The sequence below is a fragment of the Chiloscyllium punctatum genome, chromosome 50 (assembly GCF_047496795.1).
Source record: "Chiloscyllium punctatum isolate Juve2018m chromosome 50, sChiPun1.3, whole genome shotgun sequence".
Lineage (NCBI taxonomy): Eukaryota > Metazoa > Chordata > Chondrichthyes > Orectolobiformes > Hemiscylliidae > Chiloscyllium > Chiloscyllium punctatum.
The window spans coordinates 7,885,077-7,910,964 of record NC_092788.1 but is presented as its reverse complement, the minus strand read 5'-3'; the positions used below and the strand labels follow the sequence as shown (position 1 = coordinate 7,910,964).

At 45.2% G+C, this 25,888-nt stretch overlaps 1 long non-coding RNA gene across 7 annotated transcripts in view; it reads left to right on the top strand.

The window, feature by feature from the left end:
* Nucleotides 1-25,888, top strand: part of LOC140470066 (uncharacterized) — a 57,970-nt gene that overhangs the window by 4,268 nt on the left and 27,814 nt on the right. For 2 of the 7 annotated variants that reach the window (XR_011956329.1, XR_011956330.1), the window contains exons 3-5: nucleotides 2,845-2,931; nucleotides 6,577-6,681; nucleotides 17,103-17,210. This is a non-coding gene — a long non-coding RNA (uncharacterized lncRNA). Of the gene's footprint in view, nucleotides 1-1,487; nucleotides 1,588-2,844; nucleotides 2,932-6,576; nucleotides 6,682-17,102; nucleotides 17,211-24,303; nucleotides 24,433-24,534; nucleotides 24,656-25,888 lie in introns of those variants that run through there. The other 5 variants (XR_011956333.1, XR_011956334.1, XR_011956331.1 and 2 more) reach the window with 4 other exon arrangements.

Here is a 25,888-nt window from a genome sequence, read left to right as displayed (position 1 = left end):
CCCTCCCCATCATCCCTCTCCATTACTCCACTGTTACTCAGTTATCAAACTACTTATCACATTCCCCACTACTCGATTAGCTGTAATTTCAGCCAATGAAACATTGTCATGGTTAAGCCCATTGCCTTACCTTTACCTTTCTGCTGAGCCCCTCCCTCCCACTGGGAACTCTCTGAAGCAGAATGACACTCTTCACAACATTGCTGTTATATCTGACCCCAAGGTGACCTTCTGATCAGACATCCACAAAATCACAACACCAGGAATTCCAATCTCTTAAACGTTGCTTTTCTCCACCTAACCCCAGCTCTATTGCTACTGAAACCCCTTACCCTCGCCTGTGTTGCCTTAACCTTGAATCCAAAGCAGAATCCTTGATTCCGTGACTCAGAATCTGGTTTCAGACCCCCCCTCTCAGTATTTACCCTCAGACACATCCTCTCAGTATTTGTCCTGTCAAACCCCTAAAGACTCCCATCTGTCTCAATGTGATCACCTCTCTTTCTCCAAAATCCAGTGAGTAGAGTCCCAACCTTTTCAGCCTTTATCTAAAAGATAATCCCTCCAAACCAGGGATCATCTCATTGAATCTTCCCTGAAATGCCTCCAATAAAGTGACACATTTCCTTCTCTAAAAGGACCAAAACTGCTCTCATTCCTGCAGATATGGTGGTCTCACCAGCACTGCCACACGTTACTCTCGGGTATATACTCCAAACTCTAATACTGAAAACCTTTGAAACAAAACATTCGATTCCCCTTCCTGATTCCCTGTTGTAACTGTGTGGTAGCTTTCTGTGTTTCCTGAACAATTACCCCTGGTCACTTTGTGGTGCAGCTTTCTACAGTTTCCACCATTTGAATAGTACTTTGTTCTTTTATTATCTCCTCCAAAATGAGCAACTTCCCATTTTCCCAAGTTACACCCCATCTGGCAACTTGTTGCCCCCTTCTCCTGTGCATCTCTCTCTTTTCATAATCCTCTTAGACCTTTACAGTTATGCCTTTTCTAGGAGATATCCCCCCCCCCCCCTTCCCATTCTTCCAAACATTTACTGGGAGCACTGGGCAGTGGGAAGCAGACAGAGTTGCTATCTTTTTAGGGATACGCTTTGGAGTGATTGGGAGGATCTTCCTACCCATTGGTCAGGATGGAGACAACTTGCCCATCGTTAGGCATTAGCCTTTCACACCCATGTCTTATTGATGAGGCAGAGCGGCAGCACGGAATGAAAGAAAAGAAAGTAATTCTTGTTCCCCATATCTCACTGACGCTTGGATCATTTTCTCCAATGTGTCAAAGAACTGCTGTGTTCAGTCACATTCTATCTCAAGTTGGAATCTCCTAGAAACCCACAGATTTCCCTCTGAGTTGACTGCTGATGTCCTCAAGGGTAATATGTACAGTAATCCTGGGCCAGAGGAGGGGATGGTGTGAGTTTCTAACTTGAACTGATAGTGACAGATTTTATAAACTTATATTACAGGATATTACAGGTGGACATTCAGATGGTAATCTCAGTAAATATTCTGCTAAACTCTAATTGAATTACTCAGTATATCAGGATATGGATATTCGCATTGTGTGTGTGAGTATTGTGTTCCAGATCAATCCCATTTGCTGCTTAAAAATTCTCCTTTGAATCGTTGCATTCTCTCAAAAGGTCTCTGCAAACCTTCAATGTGTCATGTAATCCTTTTATGATGACCTGATGAGTGTAAGGTTTATTATTCGGATGTGTAATTTTTGTATAAGGATGTCTCCGAGAGGGAGCAGAATATTCTTAAAGGGGAGAATAACCATTTTGAGGGGAGGCTGTTGTTTATTAGTATCAATGACATAGGAATAGAAGAGTTCACATTATTGGATCATTGGAATCTCTTGTGGGGTAGATTAGATTACTTACAGTGTGGAAACAGGCCCTCCAGCCCAACAAGTCCATACCGCCCCGCCGAAGCGTTACCCACCCATACCCCTACATCTACATCTACCCCTTACCTAACACTACGGGCAATTTAGCATGGCCAATTCACCTGACCTGCACATCTTTGGACTGTGGAGGAAACCCACGCAGACACGGGGAGAACGTGCAAACTCCACACAGTCAGTTGCCTGAGGCGGGAATTGAACCCGGGTCTCCGGCGCTGCGAGGCAGCAGTGCTAACCACTGTGCCACCGTGCCTACCACCTGATGGAGGTAGAATTGACCTCCATCAGAAGGATGGATTGTACTGGCACTGGAAGGGAACAGTTGCTAGTGCTATTCAGGAGGCATTAAACCAGTGAAGGAATGTGGGTAAACCCAGAGAGAGAGTGAGGGAAGAGCTCAGTCTGACACTGGTACAGTTCAAACGTCAAACAGTCAAGGCAGACAAGGGCAAGGCACAGAATGAGCAGTTACCCTGCATTTATTTCAATGCAGGAGGCCCGATAGGTCGGGCAGAGGAGCTCAGGGGGATGGTTTTGAACATCGCACTGGGATATTATAGCAATTACAGAGGCATGACTTAATGATGGATAGGACCAGCACCTTAATGTTCCAGTGTATAGATGCTATAGCAAAGTTAGAAAGGCGGCAACAGAGCAGGGGGAGAGGTATTTTTGATTAGGGATAGCATTACAGTTGGGCTTCAAGAGGGTATTCCTGGGAGTACATCCAGGCAGGTTATACAGGTGGAACTGAGAAATAAGAAAGGGATGATCTCCTTATTGGGATGGTAATGTTGACCCCCTTCCCCAATAGTCAGCAGGGAGTTGAGAAGCAAATTTACTAAGAGATCACTTATCTGTAAGAACAGTATGGTTGGGTACAAGACTTGACCTTCTTTGTTATTCATTCACAGGATGAGGGTATCACTGACTGGGCCCAAAGGGCAGTAAAGAGTCAACTACATTGCTGTGGGTCTGGAGTCACATGTAGGCCAGACCAGGTAAGGATGGCAGATTCCTTCCCTGAAGGATATTAGTGAATCTGATGAGTTTTTTTCGCAATATTCAACAATGGATTCATGGTCTTTAATAGATTCTTAATTCCAAATTTTTATTGAATTCACATTCCACTGTCTGCCGTGACGGGATCCAAACCCTGGGCCCCAGAACATTATCTGGGTGTCTGGATTATCCACCTAGTGATAATCTCACTCGGCCATTTGGCAGGGTGAGTGACTGAGGTATCCGTGGGGCAGCACATCAGCACCAAAGATCCCATGGTCTCTGCGGAAGATAGAAGGGGCTGGGGAGGGAGATATATCCTTAGTGGTGGGGTCTGACTGTAGGTAGTGGACATAGCAGAGGTTAATGGAGATTAATGGGTGGCAGGTGAGGACCGGGGGATTATATTCTTATTGTGGTTGGAGGGTGGGTGGAAGGCGGAGGTACAGGAAGTGGAGGATATGCGTTGGAGTGCATTGTTGATCAATTAAGAGGGAAATCCGGTCCTTGAAAGAGGAAACCTTTCTGGGATGTCCTGGAGTGGAATTGCTTCTCCTGGGAGCAGATATGGCAGAGGCGGAGGAATTGGGAGTACAGGATCACGTTTTACAGGAATATACTCGAGGGTAATCAGGAGAGCAAAAAGGGGACTTGAAATATCTCTAGGAAATAGTTTAAGGAGAATCCAAAGAGATTCTACAAATACATTAAGGATAAAATAATAACCAGACAGAGAATAGGACCCCTTAAAGATTAACAAGGCCATCTATGTAACAACAGGAGGTGGGAGAAATACTATGCTATTCTATTCTAGAGAGTTTGGGGAAATAAATAGTGATAATTTGAAAAGTGTCTATATTACAGAGGAGGAAGTACTGGATGTCTTAAACAGTAGCAAGGTGGATAAATCCCTGGGACCTGATCAGGTGTATCCCAGAAATTTGTGGAAAGCTAGGAAGGTGATGGCAGTGCCCCTCCCTGAGGTATTTATATCATTGTTTGTGACAGGTGAGGTGCTGGAAGATGGGTGCCATTATTTAAAAAAGGTGGTAAGGAAAGGCCAGGGAACAAGAGAACAGTCAACCTAATATCAGTGGTAGGTAAGTTGGTGGAAGGGATTCTGAGGGACAGGATTTACATTTATTTGGAAAGACGAGGATTGATTAGGGATAGTTAACATGGCTTTGTGTGTGGGAAATTCTCTCTCTCTAACTTGATTGAGTTTTTTTGAAGATGTGACAAAGTGATTGATGAAGGCAGACTGTGGACGTTGTCTGTATGGACATTGAATGATGTTCCACAAAGCAGACTGGTTAGCAAGGTTAGATAACATGAAATGTTGGGAGAACTAGCCATTTGGATACAAAACTGGCTTGAAGGTAGGAGGCAGAGGGTGGTGATGGAGGGTTGCTTTGCCGACTGGAGGCCTGTGAGCAGCATTGTCCTGCTGGAATGGATATTGGGTCCTTAAATAAATGACTTGGATGTGAATATATGAGATATGGTCAGTGGGTATACAGGAGACACCAAAATTGGAGGTGTAGTGGACAATGAAGAAGGTTAGTTCAGAATACAACAGGCTCTTGACCAGATGGGCCATTGGAGCTAGGAATGGCAGACTGGGCTCAATTTAGACAAATGTAAGCTGTTGGATTTTGGAAAGGCAAATCAGAGCAGGACTTGTACACTTAATGGTAAAGTACTTGGGAATGTTGCTGAACATAGAGACCATGGAGTGCAGGTTCATTGTTCCTTGAAAGTAGAGTCGAAGGTAGGCAGACTAGTGAAGGTGGTGTTTGGTATGCTTATATTTATTGGTCATTGCATTAAGTACAGGAGCTGGGACATCAAATTGTGGTTGGACAGGACATTGATTAAGCCATTTCAGGAATTATGTTTTAAGTTCGAAATTCCCTGTTCTGGAAAGGATGTTTTGAATCTTGAAAGAGTTCAGACAAGATTTACAAAGACTTTGCTAGGGTTGGAGGATTTGGGCTACAGGGAGAGGCTGAATAGGCTAGGGTTAATTTCCCTGGAGAGTCAAAGACTGAGAGGTGACTTCATGGAGATTTATAAAATCATAAGGGGCATGGATAAGGTGAACATCCAGGGTCTTTTCCCCCCAGTTAGGTGGGTTCAAAACAAGATCACATGGGCTAAAGTTGAGAGGGCAAAGATTAAAAACGGATCTAAGGGGCAAAGTTTTCAAGCTGTGTGTGGTGTATGTGTGGAATGAGCTGCCAGATGAAGTAGTGGAGGCTGATACAATTACAACATTTGAAAGGCATCCGATTGGGTACGTGAATAGGAAGAGTTTCCAATGATATGGACCAATAGCTGGCAAATGGGGCTCCGTTTGTTGAGGATTCCTCGTTGGCATCGACCAATTGGACCAAAGGTCTGTTTCTGTGCTGTACATCTCTATGACACTAATAAATGGAAATAAGATATGTTCCTCTTTTGTGGAGAGCTAGTAGAAGCACAGATAATTGTCCTTGGAGCTGAGAAGTTTAAGCAGTGATTTTGACCAGGTGCAAATTTGTTTCTAGGCTATCTAATCTGCAGAGAGAGGGGAATTGTTAACAATGTCACAATTTTAGTAACTATTTTCAGCTAATTGGCAAATAATGTGAATATGTGAACTTTTTTTATTCAGTAACTTCTGAGTATCTGGAACAGTCTGAATGGCAGCTGGACACAGACTCAGCAGTTATTCATAAACAGATTTGCAGCATCTCCAGCGGGAGAGGGTACATCCCAACTGGGCTGAACAGCCCCAGCCTCTGTGCTCTGTGATACTGCCCCATTGACTGTGAATGTTGAAGCTCATCCCAGGGCAGAGAGAGGGAGGATCCCACCACTCACCTCACAATGGGCCCTGATGATTGATGTCAGCGCAGGCCAATAGGGGGCAGAGGGCAGTACTGGAGGACCAGGTTGTACCAGTTTGTCCTCCAACCAATCGGAGTGAATGAGGGCATCCTCAAGGCTGGAACTAAAGAAAGGCACATATCGCAGAGATCTGACAAACTGGAGGACATGAGATAGCGTTCTGTGGCTGGTGAGGAATTATATAAATAAGGAAGAGTTGTGAGGCTGGATGAGGTGACAGTGATTGGGAGAGTTGTGAGGATGGAGGAATTTAGAGTTAGTGAGGATTAGAGTCATAATGTTATACAGCAAGGAAACAGGCCCTGTGGTCCACCCAGTCCATGGCGACCATAATTCCAAACTGACCTAATTGTACCTGCCTCTGCTTGGTCCACATCCATCCAAATATTTCCTATTTATGTACTTATCTAAATGTCTTTTAAATATTGTAATTGTATTCACAGCTACCACTTCCTCTGGAAGTTCATTTCACAAGTATATATTTTTTTAAAACCCTAATGTCTTTTCTCAAATCTTTCTAATTTCTTCTCAAAATGAATGCACCCGAGTTTTGAATCCCCCTCTCCCCCAGCTATTCACCTTATCTACACTCTTTCTGATTTTGTAAGCCTCTAATAAGGTCACCCCTCAACTCGTGCACGCCAGTGAAAAAAATTCCCAGCCTATCCAGCCTCTCCTTAGAGCACAACCCCTCCATTCATGGCAACATCTTCTGAACCGGCTCCAATTTAATAATATCCTTCCTATAACAGCACAACCTGAACTGGACAGAGTATTCCAGAAGAGGCCTCCCCAACGTCCTGTACATCCTCAACATAACGTCCCAACTCCTGGACTCAAAGGTCTGAACAATGAAGGTAGGTGTGCTAAGCAAAGCACCTTCTTCACCACCCTGTCTACATGGAACACACACTTCAAAGACGTGAAGCTCTCGGTCTCTTTGTTCCCATATCACTACTCAAGGCCCTACTTTTATGGAGTGTAAGTCCTGCCCTCGTTTGTTTTGTCAGGATGTTATATTTTGCATTTATTCCAATCCAAAAAAAAATTGAGTATAAAGGCAGTAGGAGTATAATTAAGAGGGGAATCAGGAGGCGAAAAAGGGACGTGAGATAGCTTTGGCGAATAGGGTTAAGGATAATCCAAAGGGCTTTTGTAAATACATGAGGAACAAAAGGCTAACTAGGGAGAAAATAGAGACCCTCAAAGATCAGCAAGGCAGCCATTGTGTGGAGCTGCAGGCGATGAGCGAGATAGGAAACAAGTATTTTGCATCAGTGTTTACTGTGAAGAAGTACATGGGAGATATAGAATGTGGGGAAATAAATGGTGACATCTTGAAAAATGTCCTTATTACAGAGGAGGAGGAGGTGCTCAATGAGTGGCTAAGGAGCTGGTGCAGGGGAAAAGGATTCACGTTTTTTGGATTGTTGTGATCTCCTGGAGTAGAGTTGACCTTCATAAGAAGGATGGATAGCACCTGAATTGGAAGGTGTCTAATATCGAGGCAGGGAGACTTGCTGGTGATACTCGGGAGGCATTAAACCAGTGAGGGAGTGGGTGTAAACCCAAGAAGATAGTGAGGAAAGAGATATGTCTGAGGCTGGTACAGTTCAGAAATCAAATAGTCAAGGCAGGCAAGGGCAAGGCACAGAATGAAGTCGGACTGAGCAGTTGCACTGCATTTACTTCAATAGAAGAGGCCTGACAGGGAAGGCAGATGAGTTCAGGGTGTGGTTTTGAACATGGCACTGGGATATTATAGCAATTACAAAGGCATCACTCAAGGATGGATAGGACTGGCAGCTTAATGTTCCAGGGTATAGATGCTTTAGGGAGAATAGAAAGGGGGAGAAGGAAGGAGGGGGAGTGGCATTTTTGATTCGGGATAACATTATGTTTTTGCTTAGGGAAGATAATCCTGGGAGTATGCCCAATGAAGTTATTATGTGGAACTGGGAAATAAGAAAGGGATGATCACCTTATTGGGGTTTTCTGCATGGATTTCGTCCGGGTGCTCTGGTTTCCTCCCATAGTCCAAGAATGTGCAGGTTGGGTGGATTATCCATGTTGAATTGCCCACAGTGTTCAGGGATGTGTCGGTTGGGTGGATTGTCCAGGCTGAATTGCCCATAATGTTCAGGGATGTGTAGGTTGGCTGGCCCTGGGAAATGCAATGTTACAGGGGAAGGTTAGGAGGCTCTCCAGGTCAGTATCAGTGTGATGGGCTGAATGACCTGCTTCCACACTGTTGGGAGTCTCTGATAATTCTACTAGTTTTAAAATAGTTACAGAAAATAATATACCAGATCTAAACGTTAAGGTTCTGAATTGGACAAAGGCCAATTTTGATGGCACAAGGCAAGAACTTTCATCTAGCCCCTCAAGCCTGCTCTGCCATTCAATAAGATCAGGGCTGATCTTTTCATGGCCTCAGCTCCACATTCCTGCTCTCTCACTATAACCCTTAATTCCTTTCCTGTTCACAAATCTACTTTTTGCCTTAAAGGCATTCAAGTTGATAACGTCAAATGCTGCACTCGGCAGGGAATTCCACCTTTAACTGAAGAAGCTCCTCCTGAACAGTCCTAAATCTGCTCTCCCTTATTTTGAGGTAATGTTCTGTAATTTGACCACTCCCAGTGGAAATAGCCTCCCTGCTTCTGTCTTATCTACTCCCTTCATAATTTTATTGTTTCCTCTCCAACCTCCCATTCTTCTAAATTACAATGACTATAGAACCAGTTTTCTCAATCTCTCCACATACACCAACCCTCAACTACCAACTCAAACTAGTGAACCTCCTCTGTACTCCCTCCAGTGCCAGTCCATCCTTCCTGAAGTAAGGAGACCGAACCTGTACACAGTACTCCAGGTGTGGCCTCCCCAGCACCCTGTACAGCTGCAGCATAACCATCCCTCTAGCAATGAAGGACAATATTCCCTTCACGGCCTTAATTACCTGCTGCACCTACAAACCACCTTCCTGTGATTCATGCACAAGGAAACCCAGCTCCCTCTGCTCAGCAGCATGGTGCATGTTTTCACCATTTCATCATCCAGTTTGCTGTTAGTCCGACCAAAATGGATGACCGCACATTTCCCAACATTGAACTCCATCTGTCAGACCCTTACCCACTCATGTAACTGATCTGTATCCCTGTGCAGACTGACAGTGGCCTCTGCACACATTGTTCTACCTCATCTCTGTATTAAATGTGAACTCTGACACTGTACACTTGGTCCTCAACTCCAAAACATTTGTGTAAATTGCAAACAGTTGTAGTGCCAACACTAATCCCAACACCCATTTATCCCCATTCTTTATTTTTTGTTGGTTAACCGATCCTGTATCAATGATAATTACCCATAATGCTGTGCATCTTTACCTTATACAGCAGCCTTTTGTGTGGCAACTTATCGAATACCTTCTGGAAATCCAGGTACACCACATCCACTGAGTCCGTATTGTCCAACGCACTCGTCATATCCTCAAATAATTCCAGTACATGCGTTAAACGTGACCTGCCTTTCATGAATCCATGCTTTGTCTGCTCAGTGAGACCATTTCTACCCAGATATCTCACCACTACTTCCTTGAGAGATTCAAGCATTTTCTCCATTAGAGACGTTAAGCTAACGGGTCCTTTTTGAAAAATAGTGACACCACATTTGCAGCTTCCAGTCTGTTAATACCATCCCAGAATCCAACAAATTTTAGTGAATTATCACGAGGTCTATTTGTTATTTCCCTCCCCACCTCCCCACCATCTCTTTTAGTCACTGGGATGCATTCCATCAGAGCCAGGAGACCCATCTACCTTTCCCAACATTACCTCTTTACTGAGAATGGTTGCTTCTGTATCCTCATCTGCCATTGCCTCCATAGGCCTGCGACAATGAGAGTACACTGACAGTATGTTCCTGTTAAGGCCAAGGCTGGGAGGTGTAAAGAATGCTGCCTGACGAAAGATATTGTGGGTCTGGTCAAGAAAATGAAGGAGGCATATGGCAGGTACAGAGAGCTGTTTTTGTGTGAATCCCTAGAGGAGTATAGGGGCAGTAGGAGTATACTCGAGGTAAACCAGGAGGGCAAAAAGGGGACATGAGATAGCTTTAGGAAATAGGCTTAAAGAGAATCCAAAGTAATTGTACAAAAACATTAAGGACAAACGAGTAACCAGGCAGAGAATAGGTACCCGCAAAAATCATCAAGGCTGTCTGTGGAACCGCAGGAGGTGAGAGAGATTCTGTATGAGCGGAGAGGTTTTACAAACAAAATGTGCACGTCGGAAAACACGTCCCAGTCTCTTGTTTTCAGTAAACGGAGAATTGCCTCAGTGTGGCTGCAGGCATGGGTGCGCGCCGCCATCTTTATTCGGGGCAAGAATTCACAGGATACATGCGGAGCCTCCAGCTTTGTAGGGGGCAAGGTGCAGCCAGGCGCATGTGCAGCCTTTCTCTGGTACAGAGTCATTGGGCAGGATTTACACAGAGCACACTCACACTCAGAGAAATTGATGTTTATTTCTGGATTTGTTTCGCCATTCATTTAAATGATTTGGTATCATAAATGAGTTTGCAGGTCATACAAAATGGGAGGTATTGTGGATAATGAAGAAGGTTACCTCAGATTACAATGAGATATTGATCAGATGGGGGATAATTTAGATAAATGTGAGGTGCTGCATTTTGGAAAAGCAAATCAGGGCAGGACTTATATACTGAATGGCAAGGCCCTGGAGACGTTTGCAGAACAAAGAGACCTTGGACTGCAGGTTCATAGTCCTTACAAGTCAAGTTGCAGGCAGATAAGATGATGAAGAAGGTGTTCAGTATATTTTCCTTTATTGGTTCAAGCATTGAGTATTGGATGTCGGAGGTCATGTTGCTGTACAGGACATTCGTTAGGCCACTTTTGGAATATTGTGTGTAGTTCTGGCCTGCCTCCTATCAGAAGGGTGCTGTGAAACTTGAAAGGTTTCAAAAAAGACTTACAAGGATGTTGTTAGGGTTGGAGGATTTGAGCTACAGGGTGAGGCATAAAAGGCAGGGGCTGTTTTCCCTGGAGTGCCATAGGCTGAGCGGTGATGTTATGGAGGTTTATACAATCATGAGGAGCATGAACAGGGTAAATGAACAAAGTGTTTTCCCTGGAGTAGTGGTGTCCAGATGCAGAGGGCATTGCTTTAGGGTGAACGGATAAAATTTCAAAGGGGGCTAAAGGGCAACTCTTTCATGCAGTGGGTGGAATGAGCTGCCAGAGGAAGTGGTGGAGGCTGGTACAATTAAAACATGTTAAAGGCATCTAAATAGACACATGATATGATTAGGAAGCGTTTACAGGGATATGGGCCAAGTGCTGGAAAATGGGAATAGATTAGGTTTGGATACCTGGTTAGCATGGATGAGTTAGACCGAAGGGTCTGTGTCAGTGCAATACATCTCTATGACTGTGGGATCATAACAGCTTATACTGCTCTGCTTCATCTCTGGGCTCCCTCATGACCACTTTGTCAATATCTAGCTTCCTCAGTCTCGAACAATTGGTGTATATTTGGTCTGTTTAGTATTTTATTATTACTTTTAGAGACATTTTTGAAAGTTAATTTTTCACTTCCGCCCAGCCCCTGACCATGTGCTGCTTATCAATTTTTTTTTGGAAAATCTTTGACAGTCAAGAATTCTTTTTTCCAATAAGCAAGTGTATTTTCCTTCCATTTGGAACTATCAAATTCTGCACCATTTTCATTCCCTGTATCCGTTGTGCACTCCCTGAAACATCAACTGTGTTTCTCCATCCACAGATACCAGTGATTAATGCCAAAGCCCTGTTGCCTGGAGAGAGGGTGGTGTTTGACTTTCTTGTACAGCTGCAGTTTGTGTGGTGGAGGTGCTTCCACAATGTGGTTGGATAAGAGACATTACAGAGTATTCATTCAGCAACAGTAAAGATCTGAAGATAATGTCCAAATCAACAACAGTTTGTATTTTTATTATCATGCTTATAATTCCACAAAAATATTATTGGGAACGTTAGACATAAGGCCAGAGAAGGATGATATTAGGTCAGGTGACCAAAAGCATTGCCAAATAAGCAGGTGTTGAGGAATGTCTTAAAGGGGGAAAGCAGACCTGAGAGGTTTTAGCTGCGAATTTCAGACCTTGTTTGTTTGGCAACTGTAAAAGCAGCCACACAGGTGAAGTAATGAATTAACAGGTCATTGGGAGTCTCAAACAGAATGGGTTGTCGAGGTCTCAAAGGGTGTGTGATGCAGCGAGCTAGGGATGATCACAACCAGGAATTAAATCAAGGGTGAGAATTTTAAATTGAGGGATGTGGGCCGGATGCTGGCAGGTGAGACTAGATTGGGTTGGAATATCTGGTCGGCATGGACGGGTTGGATTGAAGGGTCTGTTTCCAAGCTATACATCGCTGTAGCTCTATGTTGTTGATTATGAATAGGAGCCTTTTGATGGATCAACACGTTTTGGTACGAGGGAGCACTTGGGCAGCAGAGATTTAGTTTTTCTTGAGATTACAGGGAGATTGAATGTGGGAAACTGGCCAGGAGTGTGTTTGGATAATGAAGTCTGGAGATAACACAAAGTGGATGAGAGTATATGAGCTGAGACAAGGGTAGAATCAGCTAGAATTAGTGATCTTGGAGTGGGACTGGGCTGTCACCCTCACCTCACCTCTGGGATTCAGTTAGTTGTCAGGTTGTGAATCAGGGCGGTTACACAATCGGGAGCTGAGTGGCCCTGGTGGTGCCTAAAATGAGTGTCACTCAGCTGGCTGTTGCTGAGCAGATGCTGCTTGATAGCCCTGTTGATGACATCTTCCATCACTTTACTGCTGATCGAGTGTGGACTGATAGAAAAAAATTGGCTGGTTTGGATTGCCCTGTGTTTTTGTGTTGAACATCCCTGGGCAATGTTCCACATTGTCGGTAGATGCCAGTGCTGGAGCGGTACTCTGCTTGGTGGGTGGCAAGTTCTGGGGCACAAACCATCAGTATTATTGCCAGAATATTGGCAGGGCCCATAGCCTTTGCACTACTTAACCATTTCTTGATGTTATTCAAACTGAATCAAATTGGCTTAAAACTCACATCTGTGATGTTGGAAACCACTGGTGAACGCTGAGATGGATCATCACACTTTGCACTTCTGGCTGCAGATTGCTGCAAATGCTGTTGTCTTATCTGGTGCATGGGTGTGTGAGGCCCCTCCATCAGTAAGGGTGGGGATTTCTGTGATGCTTCCTCCAGTGAGTTGTTTAATTGTCCATCACCGTTCACAACTGGGTGTGGCAGAACTGCAGAGCTCCGATCTGTTCCATTGGATGTAGGATCACTTAGCTCTGTTGCTTGCTGCTGATGCTGTTTGATATGCAGGTAGTTCTGTTTGGTAGCTTCACCAGGTTGGCACTTCATTTTTAAGTCTGCCTGGTGCTGCTCATGGCATGCCCTCCTTTCCTGTCCATTGTAATGGTGAGTGCGGGATCTACAAACCCATGAGATTACAGATTGTGCTGGAGTACAGTTCTGCTGCTGTTGATGTCCCACAGTGCCTCATAGATACCCAGTTTGAGATCCTCCATCTCTTCAGAGTCTGTCCCATTTAGAACGGTGATAGTGTCACTCAACACAATGGAGGTTTTTCTCAACTTTAAGGCAAGACTTTGTCTCCAAAAGGAATGTGTGATGTTCGCTCATACCGATACTGTCATGGCCAGATGTATCTGCTGCTGGTCAATTCATAACAATGAGATCAAGTATGTTTTTCCCTCTTGTTGGTTCCCTCAGCACCCACTGCAGACTCAGTTGAGCAGCTATATGTTTAGGACCTGGCCAGCTCAGTCAGTAATTCTGTTGCAGAGCTAGTCTCGATTGTGGACATTGAAACCCTGTCCCCAGAGTCTGTTTGACACCATTTTATAGCCTCAGTGCTCCTCTAAATGTTGTTCAACATGAAGGAGAAGTGATTCATCCTCCAAGGGAGGACGGTACATGGTAATCAGCAGGAGCCATGAGACTTCCTGGTCTCCGGAGCCAATGCTGTGTACTCCCAGGGCAAATCCTCCCTGTCTGTACACCACTGTGCCACCACCTCTGCCTGGTCTGTCCTGCCAGTGGGACAGGACATATCAGAGATTTCAGGAGAAAGTGAAGACTGCAGATGCTGGAGATCAGAGTCAAGAGTCTGGTGCTGGAAAAGCACAGCAGGTCAGGCTGATGGCGGGCTTAGGCTTGAAACGTCGATTCTGCTTCTCCTCAGATGCTGCCTGCCCTGTTGTGCTTTTCCATCACCACACGCTCAATATCTAGGGATGGTGATGGTGGTGTCTGGTCATTGCCTGTAAGTGTTGATTTCATGTGTATGACTATGTCAGGCTGTTCCTTGATTGGTCTGTGAGACAGCTCTGCACATTTTGGCCCCAAAATCCAGATGTTAGTCTGGAGGACGTTGCACCATCGAGAGGACTGAATCTGTGATTTTACTAAATGTTGCCATCTTAAATGCCGAATTGTCCAACCAGTTTCATTCCTGTGTTGAGATTTTGCAGTGATTAATACAGTGAGTCGCTGGCTGGGCCACTGTCAGGTTGACAGGGTTTTTTCCGCCATTGACAATGGTTCCATGGAGATCAGGAGATTCCTAATTTGTTATTTTTTCTTGAATTCAGATTCCACCACCTGCCAAGATGGGATTCGAACCAGGACTTCAGCCGTTTGTTTTAATATTTTGGATAAAATTTAAATAAATTAGGTTTGTTCACTCACTTTAAATATCACTTACCCAGGTTTTGTTTCTTTGTGAAACACTGTCCATCATCCTGTCTCCTCCATCCTTCTCTCCAACAACAAGAGTTTGGAGCACATGGAGTTTCTCCGTCACTAAGACTGAGATAATCCGATCTGGAGCTTCCCTCCCTCCCACTAGCCCACTGAGTCAAACTGCCTCACGTGGTGTTCCCGGTTTTTGTCCTAAACCTGCATCTTCCTCCAGTCTCTTGTCAAGCCTTATCAGAGCTCACCTTGACCCTTTACCCTAATCTCACTAAACTACAGACTTTCCAACTCTCTTTCCTCCTCCTCCTCATCAGTCCCCCTCACCGATTCACAGATATTGTTCCTTGTTCTGTCTTTTCTGGTTATGTCCTTCTCTCCCAAAATCCTGCTCCATCTCCACTCTCCCTTTCCTTTCTGAATTCCTTGTATTTGGTGTCCTTGGTCCCTTCTGTATCTCACCTACATACTACCAGGAGGTGACATTGTGCAAAAGCACCATGTTGGGTTTCACATGTACACTGACGATGCCCAGCTCTCCCTCCCCATCCTCCTCTCCACTGTTACTCAGTTATCAAACTGCTTACCACATTCCCACTACTCGATTAGGTGCAGTTTCCTCCAATGAAACATTGTAGTGGTTAAACTCGTTGCCTTACAAAATCCTTTCCCTTAATGCTGAACCACTCCCTCTCACTGGGAACTATGCAGCAGAACTACACTCTTCACAATATTGCAGTTATATCTGACGCGAAGCTGACCTTCTGATCAGACATCTACACAATCCCAAACACCAGGAATTCCAATCTCTTAAACGTTGCTTGTCTCCTCCTCACCCCAGCTCCATTGCTACTGAAACCCCTTACCCGTGTCTGTGTTGCCTTAAAAGTGACGAATCCGAAACAGAACCCTTGATTCTGTGACTGACTCAGAATCTGGTTTCAAACTCCCCCCTCAGTATTTACCTTCAGACACATCAGTATTTATTCTGTCAAACCCCTTAAGAATCTGGTGGTGCAGTCTGTTAGTGGCTGGTGGAAATGACATAGGATGATGTGTTGTATCTGGGTGGAAGGTAAGGACTGGGGAGGGGGGGGCTTCTATCCTTGTTGCAGTTGGAGGTGTGGGTTTGAAAGGCGGAGGTGTGGGTTTCAAAGGCAGAGGTGTGCGAAGTGGAGGAGATATAGTGGATGGTGTTGACCACATGGGAGGGGAAATTGCAGTCCTTGAAATACGGGGCCATTTGGAATGTTCTGGCCTCACTGGAACACTGCAGTAAGCATGAGACAGAGATGTTGTCCAGGGAACAGGCTCGTGTGTTAAAGTGACAGGCAGCTGGAAGCTCAGGGTCTGTTTTGCAGCAGAACGTAGATCATCAGTCGCCATTTCCACCACCTCCACTGAGATGCTGCCAGACACCGCTTCCTGTCCCCACCATTAACAGGTATGCACCCCCCCCAGCCAGATCATAATCCACTCCTTTTTGTTTCTAAATGTTCCAGTCTCTCTTTGGGTTCTGTCCCTCCCTGTTATTTACACTTTAACCCCTATCTCCTGCAATACAAAGATCTGCAGGTTAGTTGAATTGGCCAAGCTAAATTTCCCATAATGCTCAGGGATGTGTAGGTTAGGTGCATTAGTCAGGAGAAATGTAGAGTAATAGGGTAAGGGAATGGGTCTGGGTGGGATACTCTTCGGAGGAACGCTGTGGACTTTTTGGGCCGAATGGCCTGTTTCCACACTGTCAGGATTCTAATTTTCCCAGCTCCCATTGGATCTGAGGAAGGGCCACTGGACAGATTCCTGTTCCCAGATGCTGCCAGACCTGCTGAGCTTTCCCAGCACCTTCTGCTTGTTGTTCCTGATTGATACCATCCATACACCTTCTGGGTTTGATTCAGACAGGGGGAGGATCCCACCACTGACCTCACAATGGGGTCCAGCTGATTGATGGCAGCTTCGGACCAATAGGAAAAGGTGGTGGGACTGGTGGACCAAGTGGAACCAGCTGGTCATCCAAACAATGGGAGTGAATGAGGGGCGTGGCCAGTGGGATGACACGTCACCAGTAACTCAGCCGATGCAGTGCCACGTGACACGGCCGTCGGTGAATGTGGGAGACGCAAACAGGGAAGGGGAGAGTGGCTTCAGAGACAGGGAGATAATGAGTCACTTTAGACTGGGAAGTTTTAATTACACTCTGTGCGGGTCGTTAGTCTGAATTAGAAACTCTTAGTCCCGCATTTGCAGCAGATGGGAAGATGGCTGCGGACATCAGGCAGTGACAGTTCCTGGGATATGGCTGCCATCTTTATTGGGAGCAAGGTACAGTGAGGCACATGTGCATGTCCCCTTCCTAGGATTGTGGGGGGAGAAGGTTTGAAGAGAGGCATTTACACATCAAGCACATACCAAGAGAAAAGTATGTCTTTGTATTCTTCCTGCACTGACTGTGAGTTTTGTTTTGTGAATTCATTTCATAGGATATTAAATCAGAATAATTGAGGCTGGGATCTCAAAAGCAAGTTTTTACAGTCAATGGAGTCATCAGGATCTGAATATCATTGGCATTTAACTGTGGAAGGAGAAAGGTTTGTCTGTTCTGTTTGTGGGAAGATATCTCCAATATTTTTGTTAAGCAGAAAGATGTACAAATTCGTGGTTGGATCACCCTTTGGGTATGTGCTGCCTTCTGGGCCCTGCAGCAGAGGAAGGAGATATTGGCCTGAGAGGGAGCACAGATTCATCCAGATTACACCTCGTCTCTTTGTAAGAACTCTCAGATTTAGACCCAATCACCCACTTCATGATGTTAACCTGTAAACTTTTTTATTTTCAATTACTTGCAAACTTCCCATTAAAAGTCCTTTTGGACTCAAATTCCAGTACCTTTCATTTGGAATGTTCCAGTTTCTGACAACTGTCTGTTCATTCCGAAACTGCTGAGGTCCATGTTGACTCTGGGGTTACAAAGGGCTGAATTGAAAGATGAGGTGCTGTCCCTGAGCTCCCATTGAGATACATTGGAACAGTACAGGAGGCTGAGGGCAGTGTAGGTGTGAGCAGACAATGAAAATGACAGGGCTGCACTGTGAGGGCTGCTTGGCTCAATGAGAGTGTTCTGGAGTTGGGTGTAAACAGAGTGAGGTGAGACAGGGAGACGGTGAAGCTGAAACTCAGTTTTGGTTCAGGCCTTTCAGAAACGCACATGATCCCAATGGGAACAGTCAGTTTTTATGTGGTACCTGCGGAGTATTTCTTAACAGTTTTTAAAGTATAACATAACAGGTTAAGTAAAGATTGGTGCTTGTGATTTTAATAGAACTGTTTGTGTGAAGGAAGGTTGCTAGTTCATTTAAATTCTCTTAATGGGAGTAACTAAATGAATAAAGAGAGATATTGAGATAGGAGCCCTCAGACCCGTGGTGTGCTACTCTTGCACAATGTGGGAAATAAGGGAAGCTTCCAGTATCCCTGACGGCTATGTATGCAGGAAGTGGACCCACCTGCAGCTACTGGGAAACTGTTTTTCAGACCTGGAGCTGTGAGTGGAGCATCTGCAATACTGAGAATGTTATGGTCAGCACGTTTAGTGAGTTAGTCACACTGCAGGTGAGGGTTACACAGGCACAAAGGGAATGGGTGACCATCAGATCAAGAAAATAGACAGGAAGGGAGTGCAGGAATCCCCAGTGGTTATCCCCTTCTCAAACAGGTACAGATATACCACTTGGGATTCTGTTGGGAGGTTACGGGTGGGGTAGCCTCTCGGGAAATCAGCAACAGTCAGGTTCATGACACACCACAGAAAGGTCTGCTGTACAGAGCGGGAGGAAAGAGAGTGGCAGGGCTAAAGTGACAGGGGATTCAATAGTCGGTACACAGACAGGCACTTCTATGGCCACAGACATGAATCCAGGATGGTATGTTACCTCCCTGGTGCCAGGATCCGCAATAGCTTGGATAGGCTATCGGACATTGTGGAGCTGGTGGGTAAACAGCCCATGGTGGTGCAATCTTCTCACTATGAAGACCATGGATCATTTACATACTCCACTGCTTCCCACTCCTATCTGCTTCGAGAAGAGAGAATCACAGAGAAACACGGAATAAAATGGGGTCAGAGTCTCTGGTATAAAACTGTTTAACACAGTGCCCCCATCTTATCCATATTGGTCATCAAGCACACATACCCGGTGTGATCATCTAATACCTTTTTGATATTAGAATAGATGATACATGATTAGTTAATGTTTTGATGAGGAAAATGAGCAGAGAGGTTTAGTAGTAATTTCTGAAGCTCAGGGTGCATGAATCTGAATTAAAAATGGGCTATCCTCAAGGCTGGAATTAGAGAAAAGCACTTAGCACAGAGATTTGTGGGGCTCGAGGAGATTACAAATACAAGGAGGATTGTGAGAATGGATGATGTTACAGAGACAGATGTTTTGTGATACCAGAGATAGTGAGGGTTCTGAGGCTGGAGAGGAATTACAGAGATAAGGAAGAGTTGTGAAGCTGATGAAGTGACAGTGATAGAGAGTTGTGAGCATGGAGCAATTTACAGAGACACCGCGAGTTAGAGTCTTAAAGTTATTCAGCATGGAAACAGACCCTGTGGTCTAACCAATCCATGTCGACTATAATTCCAAGCGAAACTGACTGCACCTGCCTCCAAATATTTCCTATTGATGAACTTTAGCCGATGTCTTTTAAAGATTGTAATTGTATTCACAGCTCCCATTTCCCCATGCAGTTCATTCCACAAATGTAAAAATATCCTCATATCTGATAGGATATCTATAAAATATCGATAAAACATCCTAAAATCTATTTAAAACCTTTCTCATCTCTCTCTTCAAAATGTGTGCACCCGAGTCTTCAATCCCCCTGCGACCCCCCGGGCATTCATCTTATCTACACTCTCCGTGATTTTATAAACCTCTAATACGTTCACCCCTCAACCTCCTATACTCCAGTGACAGAAATCTCAGCCTATCCAGCCACTCCTTCAACACCACCCCTCCATTCATGGCAACATCCTGGGAAATATCTTCTGAACCTTCTCTAATAACATCCTTCCTATAACAGGGAACCAGAACTAGATGCAGTATTGCAGAAAAGGCCTCACCAGCATCCTGTACAGCCTCAACATTACGTCCAAACTCCTCTACCTAAAGGTCTGAGCAATGAAGTTATGTGTGCTAAACACCTTCTGAACCACCCTGTCTACATATGACACAAGACCTGAACCCCTCGGTCTGTTTGTTCTATGTCACGACTCAAGGCCTTACTTTTAATTAGTGAAATTAATTAATGAGGCTAAAGGGGATGTCTGTTTTATCAAAATGTAATAGCTTACATTTATTCAAATTAAACTCCGTCTGCCCCTCTTCAGCCCATTCACCCAATTGATCAAGATCCCTTTGTAATCATAAATAACCTTTGTTACTGTCCACTTTAACAGTTTTGATGTCACCCACAAACAAACCATACTTTGTATATTCTTACCCAAAACATCTACACGCATGGCAAGCAAAAATGGACCCAGCACCGATTCCTGTAGAACACTACTGGTCACGGGCCTCCAGTCTGAAAAGCAACCCTCCACTACTACACTCTGTTTCCTACCGTTAAGCTCGTTTTGTATCCAATTGGCAAGCTCTTCCTGAATCCCATGTGATCAAACTTTACAAATTAGTCTCCCATGCAGAACCTTGTGAAAGGCTTTACTAAAGTCCAAATAAACAATGTCTAACGCTCTGCCCTCGTCGATCTTCTTGGTTACTACCTTAAAAAGCTCAATCAAGTCTGTGAGACACCCTCTTGTGTAACCATGTTGACTGTGCCTGATCATTCCTTAACTCTCCAAATACATGTAAACCCTATCCTTCTGAATGAGCTCCTACAGGTCACCCACCACTGAAGTCAGACTCCGAGGTCTACAGTTCCTAGGCTTCTCCTTCTATCCCTTCACAAACAAAGGTACAACATTAGCCACTCTCCAGTCATCAGGTAGCTCACCCGTAGTTATCGATTATCCAAATATTTCTCCATGGTGCCCACAATTTCCTCCCACCCAAACTGTTCCCATCCTATCACTTCAGTCACTTGCCCTGTCTGATCAGCCAAGAAAAGCTCAGGTGTTGCTTGCTTTCTGATAGGAACATTTACAAATTGATAAAGAACATTTTCTTGGACTCGTTTAACAAATTCTTTCCCAACCAAACCACTCACACTATGGTAGTCCCAGTCAATGTTTGCAAAATTAAATCATCTACTATTACCACCTTATTATTCTGACTTTATATCTGAGATCCCTCTGTATGTTCCTTTAGTTCACTCTGATTATTGCGGCGTCTATAGTGCCATCCGACCAAGGTGATCATTTTTTAAATTTTGAAAACACAATTTTATTTTTAAAAAGCTCTCCTCCGCGATTTGAAAATACATCTCTTTTTGTTTATTCACTCAGTTGATGTGGGTGTTTACCCTGAGGGCAGTTGAGAGTTAACTCCATTGCTGTGGGTCTGGAGTCACTTGTCGGCCAGACCAGGTGAGGATGACAGTTTCTTTCCCAAAAGGACATTAATGAACCAGATGGGGGTTTTCTAACAATCGACAATAGTTTCATGGTCATCATTCGCCTTTTCATTCGCGATTGTATTGAATTCCGATGCCACCATCAGCCATGTTGGGATTCTAACCCTAATCCTCGGAACATTACATATATTACTCGTCTATCAAGAATACCATCTGGCCATTACCTCCCTTTTTAGCAGAGTTTTTTAAAAAATGTTCCCTCATTCTACATATACAATTTGTGATAAAATACTCAAATGTCCATGTGTCGGCCTCTCCAAAAGTTCACTCAACAGAAATCTGTTTGGGGGGAAAATATTTCACTCTTTTTTTTGGGGTTTTTTATTTTTCATTTTTGAGGTAAAAGAAACAAAAATGAATCCAAATAAAAATCTTACATCACGGACATGTAATTTCTGAAGCTGGAGGGGGATTACAGAGACGCTGAGGGTGGTGAGGCTGGAGAGGGATTACAGAGACGCTGAGGGTGGTGAGGCTGGAGGGGGATTACAGAGACCGGGAGGGCAGTGAGGCTGGAGGGGGATTACCGAGACAGGGAGGGTGGTGAGGCTGGAGGGGGATTACCGAGACAGGGAGGGCGGTGAGGCTGGAGGGGGATTACAGAGACAGGGAGGGTGGTGAGGCTGGAGGGGGATTACAGAGACAGGGAGAGTGGTGAGGCTGGAGGGGGATTACAGAGACAGGGAGGGTGGTGAGGCTGGAGGGGGATTACCGAGACAGGGAGGGCGGTGAGGCTGGAGGGGGATTACCGAGACAGGGAGGGCGGTGAGGCTGGAGGGGGATTACCGAGACAGGGAGGGTGGTGAGGCTGGAGGGGGATTACAGAGACAGGGAGGGCGGTGAGGCTGGAGGGGGATTACCGAGACAGGGAGGGCGGTGAGGCTGGAGGGGGATTACCGAGACAGGGAGGGCGGTGAGGCTGGAGGGGGATTACAGAGACAGGGAGGGCGGTGAGGCTGGAGGGGGATTACAGAGACAGGGAGGGCGGTGAGGCTGGAGGGGGATTACAGAGACAGGGAGGGTGGTGAGGCTGGAGGGGGATTACAGAGACAGGGAGGGTGGTGAGGCTGGAGGGGGATTACAGAGACAGGGAGGGTGGTGAGGCTGGAGGGGGATTACAGAGACAGGGAGGGTGGTGGGGCTGGAGGGGGATTACAGAGACAGGGAGGGTGGTGAGGGTGGATGGGGGATTACCGAGACAGGGAGGGTTGTGGGGCTAGAGGGTGATTGTTGTCCAAACATCACTGTGGTGTACATGGCCTGCAGTATTTCAGGAAGACAGTCTACCACCACTTTCTCCAACACAAAGGTGGCCAATCAATACTGGTCTGGGCAGCAAAGTCAACCTCCAGTGAATAAAACCAAGCAGTGCCCTCTCTGAGCTGACTGGCTGTGAAGTTATAAACATCTCTGGAAATGGAGTGGACAGAGAAGAGAAACAGTGACATTTCACAGCTGCCCTCCGAGAGTCTTCACCCTTGGAAGTACTCAGAGCCGGGGATCAGCTCAGTGGGTTTCAGTCTCTTCAAACATCAATCTTAGTCTGTTCTATTTTATTAAATCTACAATAGTGAGTAAGGTGAGAGTTTCTTTTTAATGTCTTACAGTCTCTTGATTAAATGTTTAAAATATAAAACATAAGCATTGTTATTCTCGGGCAGTATTTTTCCAGCAGTAAGACTGTGCCTTTTTCTTGGTCTGTAGATTCTTAAGGCGGAGAGATGGCCTGTTGTAGAGTGGCGTGCTGTTCATGTCGGTTGTTGGAGATTAGGGAGAGTCTCCATGATCCTGTGATTATGTCTGCAGGAAGTGTGATTGTAAATCCTATTGGATCGCATGTATTGGTGGAAGAGTGATTAAAGGCAGTGAGGAATTGACAGGAGCCTGGGGGTGTGATTAAGGGGCAGTCTCAGGATTGCAGAATACTGCAGATACAGTCAGGTAGATGGGTTGCCTCCAGGAAAGGTAGGAGGGGGTAGGCAGGTAGTACAGCAGTCTTCTATGGCTATCCCCCCTCTCAGACAAGTATACTGTTTTGGATAATGTAGTTGGTAATAGACTTTCAGGGGAATGTAACACTGACAGTCAAGTTACTGTGACTGAGACTGGCTCGACTGTAATGTGAGATATATCCAGTTCCACATGATCAATGGTGATAGGGGACTCTCTAGTCAGGGGCACAGTCTGCTGTTTCTGCAGCTGACAGTGAGACATCAGAATGGGGTGGTGCCTGGGTCAAGGATGACTCCGAGATGGTTCAGAATCTTCTCAAAGGGGAGGATAACCAGTGGGAAGACATTGTACATTGGTACCAGTGGCATAGGAAGGGGAAAGCATGGGGTCCTGACGAGCAGGGAGATTTGCTAGTGCCACTCGGCAGGCATTAAACCAGTGAGGGAGTCGGGGTAATCCTAAAGAGATAGTGAGAAAAGAGGTGAGTCTGAGACTGGTACTGTTCACCAGTCAGACTGTCAAGGCAGGCAAGAGCAAGTCACAGAATGAGGTGGGACGGACCAGTTACACTGCATTTATTTCAGTGCAAGAGACCTGACAGGTCAGGCAGGTGGGCTCAGGGTATGGTTTTGAACAACATGGCACTGGAATATTACAGCAATTACAGAGGCAATACTCAGAGATGGATAGGACTAACAGCTTAATTTTCCAGGGTATAGATGCTATAGCAAGGTTAGAAGGGGGCAACCGAGCAGGGGTAGTGGCATCTTTGTTTAGGGATAATGTTACGGCTGGGTTTCCGGAGGATATTCCTTGGAGTACATCCAGGCAGTTGTTTGGGTGGTACTGAGAAATAAGAAAGGGATGATCATCTTATTGGGATTGTATTATAGACCCTCTCCCAATAGTCAGCAGGGAATTGAGACAAAATTTTACCGAGAGATCTCAGTTATCTGTAAGAATAATGTAGTTGCAATGATAATGGGTTTTAACTTTACCAACATGGCCTCGGAGTGCTGTAGTGTTAAGGGCTTGGATGGAAAGGTATTTGTTCAGTGTGTACGAGAACATTTCAGATTCAGCTTGTAGGATGTACCTACTAGAGAAGGAACAAAACCTGACCTGTTTTCTTCTTTCATTCACAGGCTTCACAGGCTGTCACTGGCTCGGCCAGCATTTATTGCTGCGTTTACCCAGAGGGCAGTTAAGAGACAACCACATTGCTGTAGATCTGGAGTCCCATGCAGACCAGACCAAGTAAGGATGGCATTTTCCTTCCCTAAACGTCATGAGTGAACCAGATGAGTTTTCCAACAATTGACAATGGATTCCTTGTTGTCACTAAATTATTTTTTCCAGATATTTATTGAATTCACGTTCCACCATCTGCCGTGATGGGATTCAAACCCAGATCGTTATCTGGGTCTCTGGATTAACTGTCTAAGGATAATTTCACTCCGTCATCAGGACATGAGGCAGGGTGAGTGACTGAGGTATCAGTGGGGCATCACATCAGCACCAAAGATCCCACAGTATTGTGGCTCAGTGGTGAGCGCTGCTTCCTCAGCACCAGGGACCTGGGTTTGATTCCAGCCTCAGGTGACTGCCTGTGTTCAAGTTCGCACATTCTCCACAGTATCTGTGAGGGTTTCCTTTGGATGTTCCAGTTTGCTCCCACAGTCCAAAGATGTGTAGGTTAGTTGGATGAACCACGTTAAATTTCCCATAGTGTCCAGATGCAGTAGATGAGGTTTTGGGATGTGCAGGCAAATCTCTGCCTGATGTGAAAAGATCCTTTTGGGGTCTTGGACAGAGGTCAGAGGGAGGTGTGGCTGTACTTTTTACATCTCCCACGGCGGCAAGGGGAGGGTCAAGGGTGTGGAGCGTGGGTTGGTGGGAGGGTGTGGACCAAACAAGGGAGGCGCAGCGGGAATGGTCTCTGCGGAACACAGATAGGGGTGGGGTGGGAAATATGTGTCTGGTGGTGGGGTCTGGCTTTAGGTAGCAGAAACAACAGAGGTTAATGGGCTGTTTCTGGAGATTAGTAGGGTGGAAGGTGAAGACCGCACTGTTGTATTCTTTATTGTGGCTGGAGGGGTGGGGTAAAGGCGGAGGTGAGGGAAGTGGAGGGTATGTGTTGGAGGGCATTGTTGATCAAGTCAGAGGAAAATTATGGTCCTTGAAGTAGGCCTTTCTGGGATGTCCTGGAGTAGGATCCAAAGAGATTAAACAAATATATCACAGACAAAAGATTAACTGGACCAGAGAATAGGACCCCTTAAAGGTCAACAAGGCTGTCTATGGAACCACAGGGGGTGCGAAAGATATGCAAATATTTCACGTCATTTTTACTGGAGAAGTATATGGAAGCTCGAGAGTTTGGAGAAATAAACAGTGATAAATTGAAAAGTGTCCATGTTACAGAGGAGGTGGGACTGGATGTCTTAAATCGCATCAAGGTGGATAAAGCCCTGGAACCTGATCAGGTGTATCCTGGAACTTTCTGGAAATCTAGGGAAGTGATTGTTGGGCCTCTCCAGAGGTATTTGTATCATTGATAGCGACAGGTGAGGTGTCATTATTTTTAAAAGGTGGTAAGGAGAGGCCATGGAACAAGAGAACAGTGAGCCTGAAGTCAGTGGCAGGCAAGTTGTTGGAAGGGATTCTGAGAGACAGGATATCCATCTATTTGGAAAGGTAAGGAATGATCAGG